Raw genomic sequence first — 16124 nt, forward strand, 5'->3', positions numbered from 1 at the left:
CTCACTAATATCCCTAGGTCGTGGTACCAGTTGTATGTGGATCCAGTGAGGAAGATACAATGGAGATGCTTTGGTAATTTATTGAGTTTACCTTGAGCAAAGACATATAGAGGGCATTAGAGGATATTAGAGGTCAAAACAAAATGCTCTCACCAGCTCTGAGTCTGCTGCAGAAAAGAAAGACACAGGAAGAGCACAACAGGATATGATGTCACTGAAAGGGAGGGGTAGACAGAGAGCAAAGGCAATGGGATTTACATAATACATTCAGAAACCTTTAAGAAGAATGACCACAGGGTGGCAGCATTACATAACATGGTAATGATATGATAACACAAATACAGCAATTGATCTTAAATGGAAGAAATAAATGCTGGGACAGAACACTCCCAGTCTGAAATAGAAGGATTTCACACTATATACTAAACATGAATGTCCATATGATTGTCAGTGAAAATACTGGAACCTGAAAGACAAAAGGCAAAAAAGAAAACACGGTAAACTAGAATGGGTGGACAGGAACAGTCCAATGTCTAGAATTTTAGGAATAGTCCTGAGATGGACGACTAAATGGAAGAAACATTCTTCCAAAGTTCCTCAATGTAGAAGAATACATTTCTCAATGGGTAAGAGGAGAACAATCTCAGATGCAGGCCTAATGAAGGACTTGGGATCGCCTTGTTTTTGGATGGTCGCTCCCTCCTTACAGATTTTGTCATCTTCACTGGCGAAGATTTTTGAGACAAATGGGTCAGGAATGTCTTTCCACCTTCTTTTTTTTTTTTCATGAGAACAAGATCTCCTATTTGTAAGTTTGACTTGGCCTGCTGCCACTTCCTACATCTTTGAAGAAGGGTTAAGTATTATTTTTTCCACAAACTCCACAAACAGTTGGCCAGATGTTGAACGTGTTTCCACCGTTTCTTATATAGGTTACCAGAAGAAGACTCTTCATGTGGATTAGGAATAGATCCAAACTTCTGAGTGAGAAGAGTTGCTGGAGTGAGAATGGCAGGACATTCTGGATCCATAGATACAGGTACAAGAGGCCTTGCGTTGACGATAGCAGATACCTCAGCTAGAAAGATAGTCAAAGTCTCATGGGTGAGCCTTGAGAAGTTTGAGTCCATTAGCATACAGTCTAATATTTTGCGGGTGATGCCTATCATTCATTCCCATGTACAGCCCATATGAGAGGCATGAGGGGGGTTAAAGATCCATGTAAAACCATTGTTGGCCAAGTAGTCTTGAACTGGCTTAGAGACGATTTGCTATTTTTGGCAGGCACCTATGTAGTTGGTTCCACAGTTAGATCTCATTTGCTTTACTGGTCCTCTGATGGTGAGAAATAATTTTGAAACATTGATGAAACTAGAAGCATTCATGAATTCTATTACTTCCATGTGTATAACACATACACTTAAGCATGTAAATAACACTGCCCACCGTTTGCTGTCTGCATGACCACCTCAGGTCCTTCGTGCAGTGACTGTCCATGGCCCAAAGACATCAAGACCAACATAAGTAAACGGTGGTTCGGTGCTTGTCCTATCAATTGGCAAATCAGACATTTGTTGATGTTGAGGTTTTCCCCTTGCCTTGCGACATTTAATGCAATGGTGAATTATATGAGCAACCTGTCTTTTGCAATAGTCTATTACCTTTAAATAAGCAACAGCTGCAATAGCTTCAGTAGACAAATCTGAGAAGATGTGGATTTGTTAGGGATGTTGGAGGTAGCATTGTAGTATGTGAATCCTGTCTAATGCATGCATTGCTTCCAAAACTCCCACTTTTGCTGTTTGTCAGAGGGCAGTGGAGCATCCCAGTCTGAAATAGACTCTGAAAGCTGTCGGTGCTAAAAATCCAAGTGGATCATATAGGCTGTTCACCACTGGTTTATCTGCACAGCTAACTTGAAAACCAAGAGAGTCATTTGATAAGTCCCACCTCAAACTCAGACTTCTCTGTACTGGTGGATTGTCTATCCCTAGATTAAAGTCTCTCAATTCTGTAAGGGAAGGAATGCAAATGAGCTCTTAACAAGCTCTGCCTCTAATGCCACCAGATGTAAGGCAGCTATCCTATATCCTATAAGTCAATGTTCAGCTCTTAAAATAAGCCTTGAGACATGACTTGGATATTAAATAAGCCAGCACCTCATCTGCAGACAGCTGTTTTGGGGTGATTGACCCTCATCTGTGCAGAGCAGAGAGCACTGGCTTAACTGGCGGAGAGGCCTGTGTCCGGGCCAGGGGGCAACTAACTCTCCTTAGGGAGAGAGCACCTTAATCAGTGTGAGGAAACTTATAGGCCATACATGCTCCTCTGAAATTCTAGGAGGGAAGGGATGCAAATTAACAAGTACAAGTAAAGAAGGGGAGCAGTAACAATTTAAAACTTAGCTTTTAATGCGTCTATTCTCGCTGGGTAGGGAATAAAAGACCCCTTACAAACAAAAAAAACACACAAAAAGACAGACATAAATCCTGGGTTGGTGTACTGCAAGTCTTGCGTTGCACACCAAAACAGGTGTCGTCCTCCCTAGGCCTACGGGGGGGGGGGGGGTGTCGCAATGGCCTATGGTGGAAGGACCGTAAGATCCCTAAAATCTGGATCCCAAGATGTAGTATTGGGATCAAACTGATAAGAAATGGAAAGGTCTTACCAGTTCTTAGAGAGGCCTCACTTGTTAACCACGTTTGGTGGGTTAGTACAGGAGGTGGTCACATGCAGCAGGTCGGTCATTCATCAGATGTCCATAGGGAGGAGGATATCCGAAGTGTCGATAAGACCTGGTATTAGAGTAGCCTCAGCAGAGAAACTCACCCTAGTACCGCCCTGCTTGACCTATCCGGCCCTAGTGACCTAGCACGGGGTCCGTGCCCTGCAAGGGGTGGCCCCATCCAGAACCTTGCCCTGATACCTATGTGACCCTATCACAGGGTGACCAGGGGGAGAGTCCTAAGTATCAAGGCAGGTGGAGGTGTAAAGTCGTATTGAATTGCGTGTACCGCAAAATAAATAAAGTGAAGGGTAGATAAGCGCAAATGAATTGCGCGTCTAGTGATATGTAAGCGTGTCCCAACGCGTTTAATTGGTCTAACATATCTTTGGTCCGCTTTCTTAAGCCAAAAGCCCCATAAATCATCAGGGGACACGGGGCTTAGTATTATGGCTCTACTTATTGTCGATCTACTTATTGTGGCTATATCAAGATATTGTAATCTGGCGAATATATGGGGGCATTACTCTAGGAAATCCCTCCAAACCAAAGTAGACCATTGACAGAGTGAGGCATGTGGGATGGTATACCTATAAAGACACATAGACAGAAACAGTATAAAAAGCTATATGAGTCTAAGTGCCCATACTGCCCACATAGTGATGGGTGAGAGCCGGTTCTCACATAACTACTGGAGTGGTATCACAAGGTATCCAGGAGTGACGGCATGGAGGTTCACCATATCGTCCATCACAGGTGCACGCCTGGCAAGTGTGCATAGGCGCGCTGTATTTAAGTGAGAGGAAGGGGAGGATCGCCGGACAGTGCGCATGCGCCGTGTATGACGCCGACCCACGTGACCGGATCAAATCACATGATTGGGCCAGACGGGGGTGCGGCGTTCCCACAGGGCGCATGCGCCGTTGGTCGCGGTGATGTCAGAGCAGGCCGAGGAGGCCGCAGCTATTGTGGCGTAACAACGTCATTACGCCTCCAGGGCTGCCCGGTGGACGCAAGACAGTGGGTGTGGGAACAGTCCCCAAACAACCTCAGTATGATGCGCCCCTGCAGCACAATCTGCAGATAGAGGGGGTGGAGCCAAATAGAGGAGAGTAAGGTTATAGACCTAATGGCTACTACACTTATACTCCCCGGATGGGGAGGAATTGACCCCTCGCTTTTTTACAAAAAGGACAATTTGGCAGCATAAAATACTACCTGGCCTGAAAGGGGGGGAGGAAAGGGCTAACAGAGAGGATGTTTTATTCTAAACTCCGGCTAAATAAATACACGCCCAGGGAGAGACAATATTAATGAATCCGCAGATGACCTGTACGGTACTATGTAAAGTGGAAGGGTTCATATATAACCGCCAAAATGTAATTGTTTGTTCAAGCCATGGGGGTGGGACGTATTAAGTTTAAAGATCCACCAGCATTCACGCTGGAGGATCCGTCTGTCCCAGTCTCCCCCCCCCCCCCCCCTCCCCGAGATGGTTTGTTCACACGCTCAATTCCCATAAACTTGATTGCTGATGTACGGCCTCCGTGTAACGAAAGGTGGATCTTTAAACTTATTACATCCCACCCCCATGGCTTGAACGAACAATTACATTTTGGCACCCCCCACTTGCCAGGCGTGCACCTGTGATGGACGATATGGTGAACCTCCATGCCGTCACTCCTGGATACCTTGTGATACCACTCCAGTAGTTATGTGAGTACCGGATCTCACCCATCACTATGTGGGCAGTATGGGCACTTAGACTCATATAGTTTTTTATACTGTTTCTGTCTATGTGTCTTTATAGGTATACCATCCCACATGCCTCACTCTGTCAATGGTCTACTTTGGTTTGGAGGGATTTCCTAGAGTAATACCCCCATATATTCGCCAGATTACAATATCTTGATATAGCCGCAATAAGTAGATCGACAGGAGCCATAATACTAAGCCCCGTGTCCCCTGATGATTTATGGGGCTTTAGGCTTATGAAAGCGGACCAAAGTTATGTTAGACCAATTAAACGCGTTGGGACACGCTTACATATCACTAGACGCGCAATTCATTTGCGCTTATCTACCCTTCACTTTATTTATTTTGCGGTACACACAATTCAATACGACTTTACACCTCCACCTGCCTTGATACTTAGGACTCTGCCCCTGGTCACCCTGTGAAAGGGTCACATAGGAACTCTGTATCAGGGCAAGGTTCTGGACGGGGCCACCCCTTGCGGGGCACGGACCCCATGCTAGGTCACTAGGGCCGGATAGGTCAAGCAGGGCGGTACTAGGGTGAGTTTCTCTGCTGAGGCTACTCTAATACCAGGTCTTATCGACACTTCGGATATCCTCCTCCCTATGGACATCTGATAAATGACCGACCTGCTGCACGTGACCACCTCCTGTACTAACCCACCAAACGTGGTTAACAAGTGAGGCTTCTCTAAGAACTGGTAAGACCTTTCCATTTCTTATCAGTTTGATCCAAATACTACATCTTGGGATCCAGATTTTAGGGATCTTACGGTCCTTCCACCATAGGCCATTGCGACACCCCTTACCCCCCCCCCCCCCCCTTAGGCCTAGGGAGGACGACAGCTGTTTTGGTGTGCAACGCAACACTTGCAGCACACAAACCCAGGGTTTATGTCTGTCTTTTTATGTGTTTTTTGTTTGTAAGGGGTCTTTTATTCCCTACCCAGGGAGAATAGACACATTAAAAGCTAAGTTTTAAATTGTTACTGCTCCCCTTCTTTACTTGTACTTTGCTCCTTTGAGCGGTATCCAGGTGAACTGCCCCTGCAGTCAATTAGCCTGGAAAGACAAGACACCATACATTTTCTCTACATGAGCTCTTCCTTTAATGCCACCAGATGTAAGGCAGCTATCCTATAAGTCAATGTTCATGTCTTGAAATAAGCCTTGAGACATGACTTGGATATTAAATAAGCTAGCACCTCATCTGCAGACAGCTGTTTCCGGGTGATTGCCCCTCATCAGTGCAGAGCAGAGAATACTGGCTTAACTCGGTTAGAGGCCTGTGTCCTGGTCAGGAGGGAACTAACTCTCACTGTCTGCACCACTGTGTGCGATTGTTTGTTTATTGTCTTTAATAGGCTATTGTTTTAATTGGATATTAAAAGTTAAGTATTAATTAAGGTTACCCATCATTTTTGTTCTATTTAATTGCCTAATATTGGGTGCCCATTTTGTTTGTAACCACAATTGACCATTGTTTCCTATCGTTGTGTGAATAGGATGATTGCCTTAGCACATATCTGGCAGTGCGGTCAGATGGGTCTTCCACTTCTACTGGGATTAAACAATTTAGGTGTCACAGTAGGTAAGATAAGGGAAGGAAACAGAACATGGCAAAGCAAACAAAACAACTGACTAGGCCCCAAATGCTAGGGAACAATGGTGTCACCTCCTACCAGTCCCTAAAACACTTTCCCTAAGCTGCTATGCCCATGTGCATATCTCGATGGTAGATGTGCACATGCCTACGTACCTAAGACTATAACACACTGAAACAAACCCTCAGCTGTAGGGAAGAGGGAAAGAGACACCCAGTTCCTTCAACAATCGAATGAGCTAGCATCACCCTAGAGGCCTAGTAAAAACAGACACAGAAGGAAAAAGGACTTTTCTAGAGATGTGTTGTAGCGAACGATCCACCAAACCTCCAGAGCTCACATAAGGCAGAACTATAACCTGCAAAGGCTATAGGGAGAGGGAGGAATAAATAGCCTCACCAGTTACCAAAAGAACAATACCTGGGAGTAAGTGGGATTCTGTTCAAACCCATAACAAAACAAACTGTCAGATCGAGTCACGTGCAGCAACTCTGATAGATCTCCTCAGAACACCCACAGGACTGGGCGTGACTGTACCCCCCCCCCCCCCCTCTACGGGTGTCCTCCGAACACCTAGGCCCAACTTTATCCGGGTGTGCCCTGTGAAAGGCATTCACAAGGCGGCTAGCATTAACATCGGCAGCCAGAACCCACATTCTTTCCTCTGGACTGTATCCCCTCCAATGCACCAGGTACTGAAGGGAACCCCGCAGAACAAGTGAGTTGAGAATTCTAGAGATCTGAAACTTCAGATTACCATCAACCAAAACAGGAGGAGGAGGCAAAGGAGAAGGTTCCGCAGGTTCCACATATTTCTTCAACAAGGACCTGTGAAACACATTATGGATCGTCCAGGCCTGCGGAAGTTCCAGACGAAACGCCACCGGATTGACAATGGCCAAAATTTTGTAAGGGCCAATAAATCTTGGGCCCAATTTCCAAGAGGGTACCTTCAGCTTAATGTTTTTAGTGGACAACCACACCAAATCACTCGCACACAGGTCCAGACCAGTCATATGTCTCTTGTCAGCCATCCGTTTATATCTTTCACCCATTTTTTTCAAACTAACTTGAATCTTCCGCCAGATAGATGACAAAGAGGAAGGGAATATCTCCTCTTCTGGTATCGCAGAAAATTCGTCCCAGTAAAAGTTCCAAACTGAGGGTGAAAACCATATGCGCCAAAAAATGGTGACTTGTCAGTTTTCTCCTGCCTACGGTTATATAAAGCAAACTCAGCGAGGACCACTCATCCTGATTCTCAGCGACAAAACACCTCAAATAGGTCTCCAGGTTTTGTTTAGTGCACTCAGTTTGACCATTCGACTGAGGATGAAAAGCCGAAGAGAAAGACAACTGAATACCCAAATGAGAACAAAATGCCCTCCAAAACCTGGAAACAAATTGCCCCTCCCTATCAGACACCACGTCAGAGGGCATGCCATGTAATTTCACAATGTTATCAATAAAAACCTGAGCGAGAGTTTTTGCATTGGGCAAACCTGATAAGGGTACAAAGGGAGCCATCTTGCTGAAGCGGTTTACTACCACCAAAATCTCAGTTTTCCCAGAGGAACTCGACAAATCAGTAATGAAGTGGACAAATGCGTCCAAGGACGAGATGGGATGGACAAAAGAAAGAAGAGATCCTGATCGCCGAGTGTGAGCCACCTTCACGCATGCACAGTTCTGCTACATAACCCTCAACACTTTTACTCAACCCTGGCTACCAGAATCTCCCGGAAATAAGATCTACAGTGGATCTACTTCCAGGATGTCCCTCAAGGACAGTATCATGATGTTTCTTGAACACCTTGTATCGCAGTTCAGAAGGAACAAACAACTTACCTGGAGGACAAGAATCAGATGCCTACTCTTGAGCCCCCAACACTTCCGTCTCCAGCTTGGGGTAAAGAGCGGAAACCACCACTCCATCAGCCAAAATCGGAGCAGGATCATTTGAATCCCCCCCCCTTCCCCAGGAGAGCAACGTGACAAAGCATCCACTTTGACCTTTTTAATCCCAGGTTGAGAGGTAACCACAAAATTGAACCTGGTAAAAAACAATTACCATCTAGCCTGCCTAGGATTTAAATGCTTTGCAGATTGCCGGTAAGCCAGATTCTTATGGTCAGTAAATACCGTAATCGGATGGGTAGCCACTTCTAGCCAATGACACCACTCTTCAAAGGCCAAATTGATGGCCAAAAACTCTCTATTCCCAACATCATAATTTCTTTTGGTGGGTGAGAGTTTCTTGGAGAAACATAGAAACATAGAATGTGTTGGCAGATAAGAACCATTTGGCCTATCTAGTCTGCACAATATACTGAATACTATGAATAGCCCCTGGCCCTATCTTATATGAAGGATGGCCTTATGCCTATCCCATGCCTGCTTAAACTCCTTCACTGTATTTGCAGCTATCACTTCTGCAGGAAGGCTATTCCATGCATCCACTACTCTCTCAGTAAAGTAATACTTCCTGATATTACTTTTTAACCTTTGCCCCTCTAGTTTAAAAATATGTCCTCTTGTAGCAGTTTTTCTTCTTTTAAATATTCTCTCCTCTTTTACCTTGTTGATTCCCTTTATGTATTTAAAAATGTATATCATATCCCCTCTGTCTCATCTTTCTTCCAAGCTATACATGTTAAGGTCCTTTAATCTTTCCTGGTAAGTTTTGTCCTGTAATCCATGTACTAGTTTAGTAGCTCTTCTCTGAACTCTCTCCAAAGTATTAATATCCTTCTGGAGATATGGTCTCCAGTACTGAGCACAATACTCCAAATGAGGTCTCACTAGTGCTCTGTAGAGTGGCATGAGCACCTCCCTCTTTCTACTGGTAATGCCTCTCCCTATACACTCAAGCATTCTGCTAGCATTTCCTGCTGCTCTATGACATTGTCTGCTTACTTTTAAGTCTTCTGAAATAATGACTCATAAATCCCTTTCCTCAGATACTGAGGTTAGGACTGTATCACTGATTTTATATTCTGCTCTTGGGTTTTTATGCCCCCGGGTGCATTATCTTGAACTTATCAACATAAAATTTTTGCTGCCAGATTTTTGACCATTTCTCTAGTTTTCCTAAATCCTTTTCCATTTGGTGTATCCCTCTAGGAACATCAACCGTGTTACAAATCTTTTTGTGATCAGCAAAAAGAAACACTTTACCATAGAGGCCTTCTGCAATTTCACTGATAAAGATATTAACACCTTAACACCTTAATCACCCTATGCTCATTTGCTATCAAGCTAAAACTATGTTGCTATATATACACACACTCCCACAAAAGCTCCTCCCCAACAACAAATTTAACACCTTAATCACCCTATGTTCATTTGCAATCAGACAATAGCAAAAACTTGTCTAACAAATTCCTTACCTGTTTTGAAGCACTTTGTCTGAGTAGCCACCAAAAACACAGCTGAAGTTCTGCTACAGTGGAAAAGCTCTAAGTTAGTCTCCTGAATATCTCAAATGCACTTAGTAATGCTGCACTTTAGAATGCTGCAAGCACACGGGCGCCATTTGTTAGGAAAGGGACCCTGCAACAAGACTGCTCCGACTCCCACTTCTGACGCGTCAACCTCCACAATGAAGGGTTGAGACACATCAGGTTGCATCAGAATGGGAGCTGAAGCAAAACATTTCTTAAAAGCAGAAAAAGCCTGTAATGCCTCATCTGACCAGACAGAGAAGTCAGCACCCTTCCTAGTCATATCTGTCAAAGGTTTGAAAATGGTGGAATAATTCAGGATGAATTTTCTGTAGTAATTAGTAAATCCTAAAAACTGCATCAGGGCTTTCTGATTCTCTGGCTGGTCCCATTACAGTACGACACAGACCTTCTCGGGATCCATACGAAAAATTGAGGCAGAAAGCAAATACCCCAAAAACAGCAGCTCCTCAACAGCAAACACATATTTTTCCAACTTAGCATACAATTTATTGTCCCGAAGGATCAATAACACTAGTCTCAAATGATCCTGATGAGCCTTCATATCGAGTAAGTAAATTAGCATGTCATCAAGGTAAATTACAATGAACCTCCCCACCAAATTGGTGGTGAGCGCCCCAGCAACTCTGACAGATCTCCTCAGAACACCCACAGGACAGGGCGTGAAACTAGGTCAGTACCTTGGCCTAAGGTTTGCTCGAAGACCCTCAGTTTAGCTAAGGTACTGTAGCTGCTTCTTCCCTTTCTGTTTGGAGAATTGTTAGTTAGGCTTCTGCCTCTGCCTCCATCTGCGCCATTTCTGATTTATTGTTTGCCATTTCTGCCTCCTTCTTTGCATTCTCAGCCTCTATTTCTAATTTCTTCTTTGCTATTTCTGCCTCCTTCTTTGACTTCTCAGCCTCCATTTTTGCTCTCTTTGCATTCTCAGCCTCCATTTCTGCTCTCTTATTTTTGATCTCAGCCTCCATTTCTGCTCTTTTCTTTGCAATCTCAACCTCCTTTTCTGCTCTTTTCTTTGCGATTTCAGCCTCTTTCTTAGCAAAAAGAACTTCTAACACTAGCTTCCTCTGATTCTGCCCGGACATGTTATTCCTGTTTAAGCGGTACTGTTTCTTTAAGAAAGGATTTCGGCTTACTCACTGTGCTTATGAAGCCATGTGCACGTAAGATGGCGGACAGCCCTAAACTTGCTTGCTGACTTTGTGTAGACATGCAATGACTGTAGATTTAGGCTTCGTTTTGACTATTCTGCCACAAATGTACGTTAGAGAAGTCTCTGACTGGTTGTGAGTGGTAATCTCTATAGAAGCAATGGTAGACAGCAGAACTCACTAATATCCCTAGGTCGTGGTACCAGTTGTATGTGAAGATCCAGTCAGGAGTATACAAAAGAGATGCTTTGGTAATTTATTGAGTTTACCTTGAGCAAAGACATATAGGGGACATTAGAGGATATTAGAGGTCAAAACAAAATGCTCTCACCAGCTCTGAGTCTGCTGCAGAAAAGAAAGACACTAGAAGAGCACAACAGGATATGATGTCACCAAAAGGGAGGGGTAGACAGAGAGCAAAGGCAATGGGATTTACAAAATACATTCAGAAACCTATAAGAAGAATAACCACAGGGTGGTAGCATTGCACAACTTGGTAATGATATGATAACACAAATACAGCAATTCATCTTAAATGGAAGAAATAAATGCTGGGACAGCACACCCTTTTTTCTGGCAGATATATATATATATATATATATATATATATATATTGAACCATAAATAAAAACCTTTGCATGAATGAGGCATATGGGTGTACATATGGATGTTTGGTAGGGCCGCATAGACTTCAATGGAAGTGTGTAAATCTCAGAGATTTTACGGAGTCGTGACACCTGAGTGTGCTTGATTTTACATTCTTCATGGACATAGGGAAATAATATGTTTCTTATCTTTGCTATACACTGAAATTCTATTTCCTAGTGTCATTATATCTGGATATAATACATTTTCCATTAAAGAACATAACCAAATACTTTTTTCTCTCCCTCATATTCAAACACAAATGATTGTGAACAGCACCAAGTTATCCAGCACTGGTAGCATCTACGTGGTACATTTACTGACGTACGGTATAGAAATGTAGCATAATGATAGGTCTGCAAAGTTCTTGCCCGTGAATACACTATGCACTCTGAGAGTCCCAGGCCTGATGCAGCCTACAAACGGGAAATAAACGATAAGCCATGACCATTACCACTGAAGTGGAATGAGCCAAAGCCTTTGTTTGCAGTGAGAATAATAATCTGCTCTGGGTAGAGCTGAGCCATCTTGTAAGGATGAAATGCCATATGAATCAATGGCTCTTGGCCAGTTGATGGCTGAAGGTTTGAATGCACCAATTCATTTCAGTGTTGCAGGTTTGCTTTGAAGACAGGTGCTGAATATGTGTAAGAGGAGGTGAGTTTTTCTCTGTCTGCTTGAACTTAATGGTCTGTGGAAAACCAGATGGTCCTCACAGCAAAGCATATACAGCACTGCGGGGGCATCACATGTCTCTGTACTGGTGGAGATATACACAACCTCTGAGTCTCCAGCTGTGTCTTAGGTACAGAATTGGGATGTATCACTTATGAGTGTGGCTGAGCATGATGGAGGTTATGGTGAAAAATTATACTAGGTGGAGTAATTCTCCCATTACATTTGAATATTTTACCAGTTTTTCATACTGTAACTTATGCATATAAAATATATTTATGCACCAGTTTGGCATTGTCTTAAACAAGTTTTCCAGAACAACATAAATTTGTGGCAGCAGGAGTCCAGGGAGCTTAAAGGGATTTCCAGAATTTTACTAATAATGGCCTTTCCTCAGAATAGGCCATCAATAACTGTCAGTGCTCCGGTTCCATGCACACCCTCTAATCAACTGTTCTGCAGTATTTACAGCATTGAAACCACTGTATAGTATGGAGATGGTTGCTGCTGCGCTGCTCCCATTGAAGTGAATGATAGCAATACTGCAGTAGCCAGTTCCATACACTACACAATGAACAGATTCTAGAGAATTTTTATATATTTTTTATATATTTTTTTAAAAACGTTTTTAACTTTTTTTTCTACATTTTTTAAGTCACCCTAGGTAACTATAACATGCAATTATTAAATTGCACCTTGTATTCTGTAATGAATATCTATTGCAGAATATTCCAATGCAGTGCTGCCACCTGCAGGCCTGTATATACTAGTACTCGACCTGGAAGGCTTGTACAATCTCAGGTCTATTTCCAATATGTGACGCCTTCCCTGATCTGAGTCAGGGGAAAGGGGCCTGGGTTGGGAAGTGTGTAGCTTCAGGTTTTAGCACTTCTAGATGCTGTGGTCACATTTGACCATGGCATCTGCAGGGTTGAATGATTTGATCTATGTTATCACCAATCACAAAAATTTGCTCTGGGCCTCTGCTGTGTAAAAGGGCAGGAACCTGGCGGTTACGGTGCCCACTGCAATCGCAAGTGGGTGGTGAGCGCCATCTTTAAAGACTGGACTACAGAACAGGTCCAGAAAGGTCTAAAGGGACACTTCTATTACATTATTTTCACATATAACAACCCATATATTACTATTTTATGGAATTTTATTTTAAAAAAGGGTAGATGCTTTTCTGGATATAATTCCCTCCATGTATTCAAACTTTTGCAGCGACCGGGCCGCAGAGGCAATATGTGAGTGCGGCGGGCCGATAGGTGTAGTAGTTGTTTACTCACAGTTTGGTAGAGCTCCCTGGGCCGGCGCGCAGTGAATGGAAGGACAGCACCAGTTCCTTCGGGGCACACTCTGTTGTCCAGGGACTCCTGCCAGATGGTCTTTGAGGTGTCCTTGGTGGAATGAGTTTTTAAGTGCAGTGGAGGCAGGGTCCCTGGTGTTTGTGACGCCAGCACCATAAGGTGCAAATAGGTGATAAGTTTGCACAATAAGGAGTCCCAGTACTGAAGCTGATCCAAAGGTCATGAATTTGCGCAAAAGTCATTTACAGCAAGGCAGCTTCTACAGTGGTACAGGTTAGTTCCCAAAAGTTGCATAAAGGGTAGCTTTCCTCTATAACAATCAATCCCTTCTGTATCCTCTATAGGAATACTATTTCTTTACAGGTGGCCTTTCTGTCTTTGGTTATGGTGGGCAGCCGATAGCTTAGAATCTCTCCACCAGATTCGGAGGAGGCTAAAGCCTGTTAAAAGACAATTACCTTCCTTTGCCAATATTCTCACCCCCTCTATTTGTTGCCTGGATCTTTTGTAATTTTTCCCTTCTATGAGCTGGTACATGGAACTACCTCTGGAGTTTTGATAACTATCCAAACTGGCTGCTGAGGTTCAACTTTTTCCTCAGACATCATACCGTCCTCCTTCTTCTCTTCTCTAAGAGAGCATGGTGGAGTCATCTCTAACAAACCTCCCCCTCCCTATGCAACTTTATGGGAACTCAGGCACAAGCACATTTTCATGAAACACAATTACAATATTAAGCAGTCTGTTTCAGGACACTGCACTTTCTTTTTGTTTGGATTTGAACACTCTTGATTAACTTTTTCAGCTATACTATGAGTGTGACCAGAGGGAGCCTCCCTATAGTTACTCAACTTGAGCATCACACTTTACAATGATGGGTACAATACTATTTGTAGGCATCTTTATCTAGGCCTATCAACAGAACAATAGATCTGTCATACTGTTATCACACTTCTACACATACTATGATATGAGGACTACCCTTTAGATAACATCTTCCCTTCACAGCAGCAGTAAATGGACAATTATTACCTATTTTGTATTTAATTTTTTATGGGGGAAAATTTAAATAAATATTTTGTATAAATATTGAGCTTTAAAAAATACCACTTTCTGACAGAAGAACAATTGAATGTATCAGAGAACTTTTGATGGACAACTAGATTCTTATTAAATTGAACTACTAAAGGTACCTCTTTGAATGACAATCCAAAAAGAAAGAAGAAACAGTCTTTTGAAGAGGTCTCCAGGTGCCAGTATATAGTGATGCACAAATTTAATTTGCTGCAAATCCGAATTGTGCTTTGATTAAACCTGAAATAGTGTAAAAACAACAACAAAAAATACTTAGCTTCTCAATTTGCTTGTGACGGGCCAGCCACCGCCATCTTGATTAAAGAGTTTGGATGAAATCTTGTGTGTGGTGACACATGACGTCACCACGCTGGCTAGCATGATGACATCATCTCGGGCTGGGTGAGGGTTTGTGCCAGATCTTCAAGCAAGATGGCAGCCGGCCATCGCAAGCAAATGGAGCAGGTTTAATTTTTTTTATTTATATTATTTAGCACTGTATTATTCCTATGAGATGCCGTGATCAGCTATGAACAAGGCATCTGAGGGGAACAATGACGGGGAGCGGTGCAATTGCCGCTCCCTGTCATTGCACCCACTACTTACAAAGAAATGAGCTTTGTTGCAAAGTAATTAGTCATGAAGCAGATTTTTTTTTAAACATTCGGAGAAGCAGAGAATCAAATATTACAAAACTTATCGCCTATCTCTACCAGTATACCAGTCTGAGCTGTATAGATATATCCAGCATATATATGTCACTTGGGCAACTTTTTCAAATGCTTTGTTTTCAGATGCTATTTGTTATACATGTCATGAAAAGAAAACAGAGGTCTGATAAAATATATTGGGCAATACTTTTTCCTGAAATACAACCTGATGGCTGGAACATGCATAATCACTGAAGAAATACAACAAGACTGAAGTTCACATTTGACAAGACAATATTGTGACAATGAATTAGAAACTTGCAGTTTCCTATGAGTTATGAGCATTCAGCTGCCAAATTTTAAAAGTATGTGGTTGATTCTCATTTATTATATGTCTCATTTATTCAGAACTGATTCCACTCAGCTTTATATATTCTGCTTTTCTAATGTGAAGAAGTTTTAAATAAATCAAAAATTAACATTTTTATAATTGTTCTGAAATACAGCATTCAAGCCTCCTTCCAGACTGATTTTTAGCTGTAGTTCTGTTATATAATCCATTATGTTTTCTTCTATTCAGACTCCTCCAACTTGATTGAAAATGTTAATTGATCCATGCTAAGGGTACATTCACACTATAATGAAAAACTATTGTATGGCGGCGAGTAAGCTGTGCACTATACAGGGAGTGCAGAATTATTAGGCAAATTAGTATTTTGACCACATCATCCTCTTTATGCATGTTGTCTTACTCCAAGCTGTATAGGCTCGAAAGCCTACTACCAATTAAGCATATTAGGTGATGTGCATCTCTGTAATGAGAAGGGGTGTGGTCTAATGACATCAACACCCTATATCAGGTGTGCATAATTATTAGGCAACTTCCTTTCCTTTGGCAAAATGGGTCAAAAGAAGGACTTGACAGGCTCAGAAAAGTCAAAAATAGTGAGATATCTTGCAGAGGGATGTAGCACTCTTAAAATTGCAAAGCTTCTGAAGCGTGATCATCGAACAATCAAGCGTTTCATTCAAAATAGTCAACAGGGTCGCAAGAAGCGTGTGGAAAAAC

The sequence above is a fragment of the Bufo gargarizans genome, chromosome 4 (assembly GCF_014858855.1).
Source record: "Bufo gargarizans isolate SCDJY-AF-19 chromosome 4, ASM1485885v1, whole genome shotgun sequence".
NCBI classification, from domain to species: domain Eukaryota; kingdom Metazoa; phylum Chordata; class Amphibia; order Anura; family Bufonidae; genus Bufo; species Bufo gargarizans.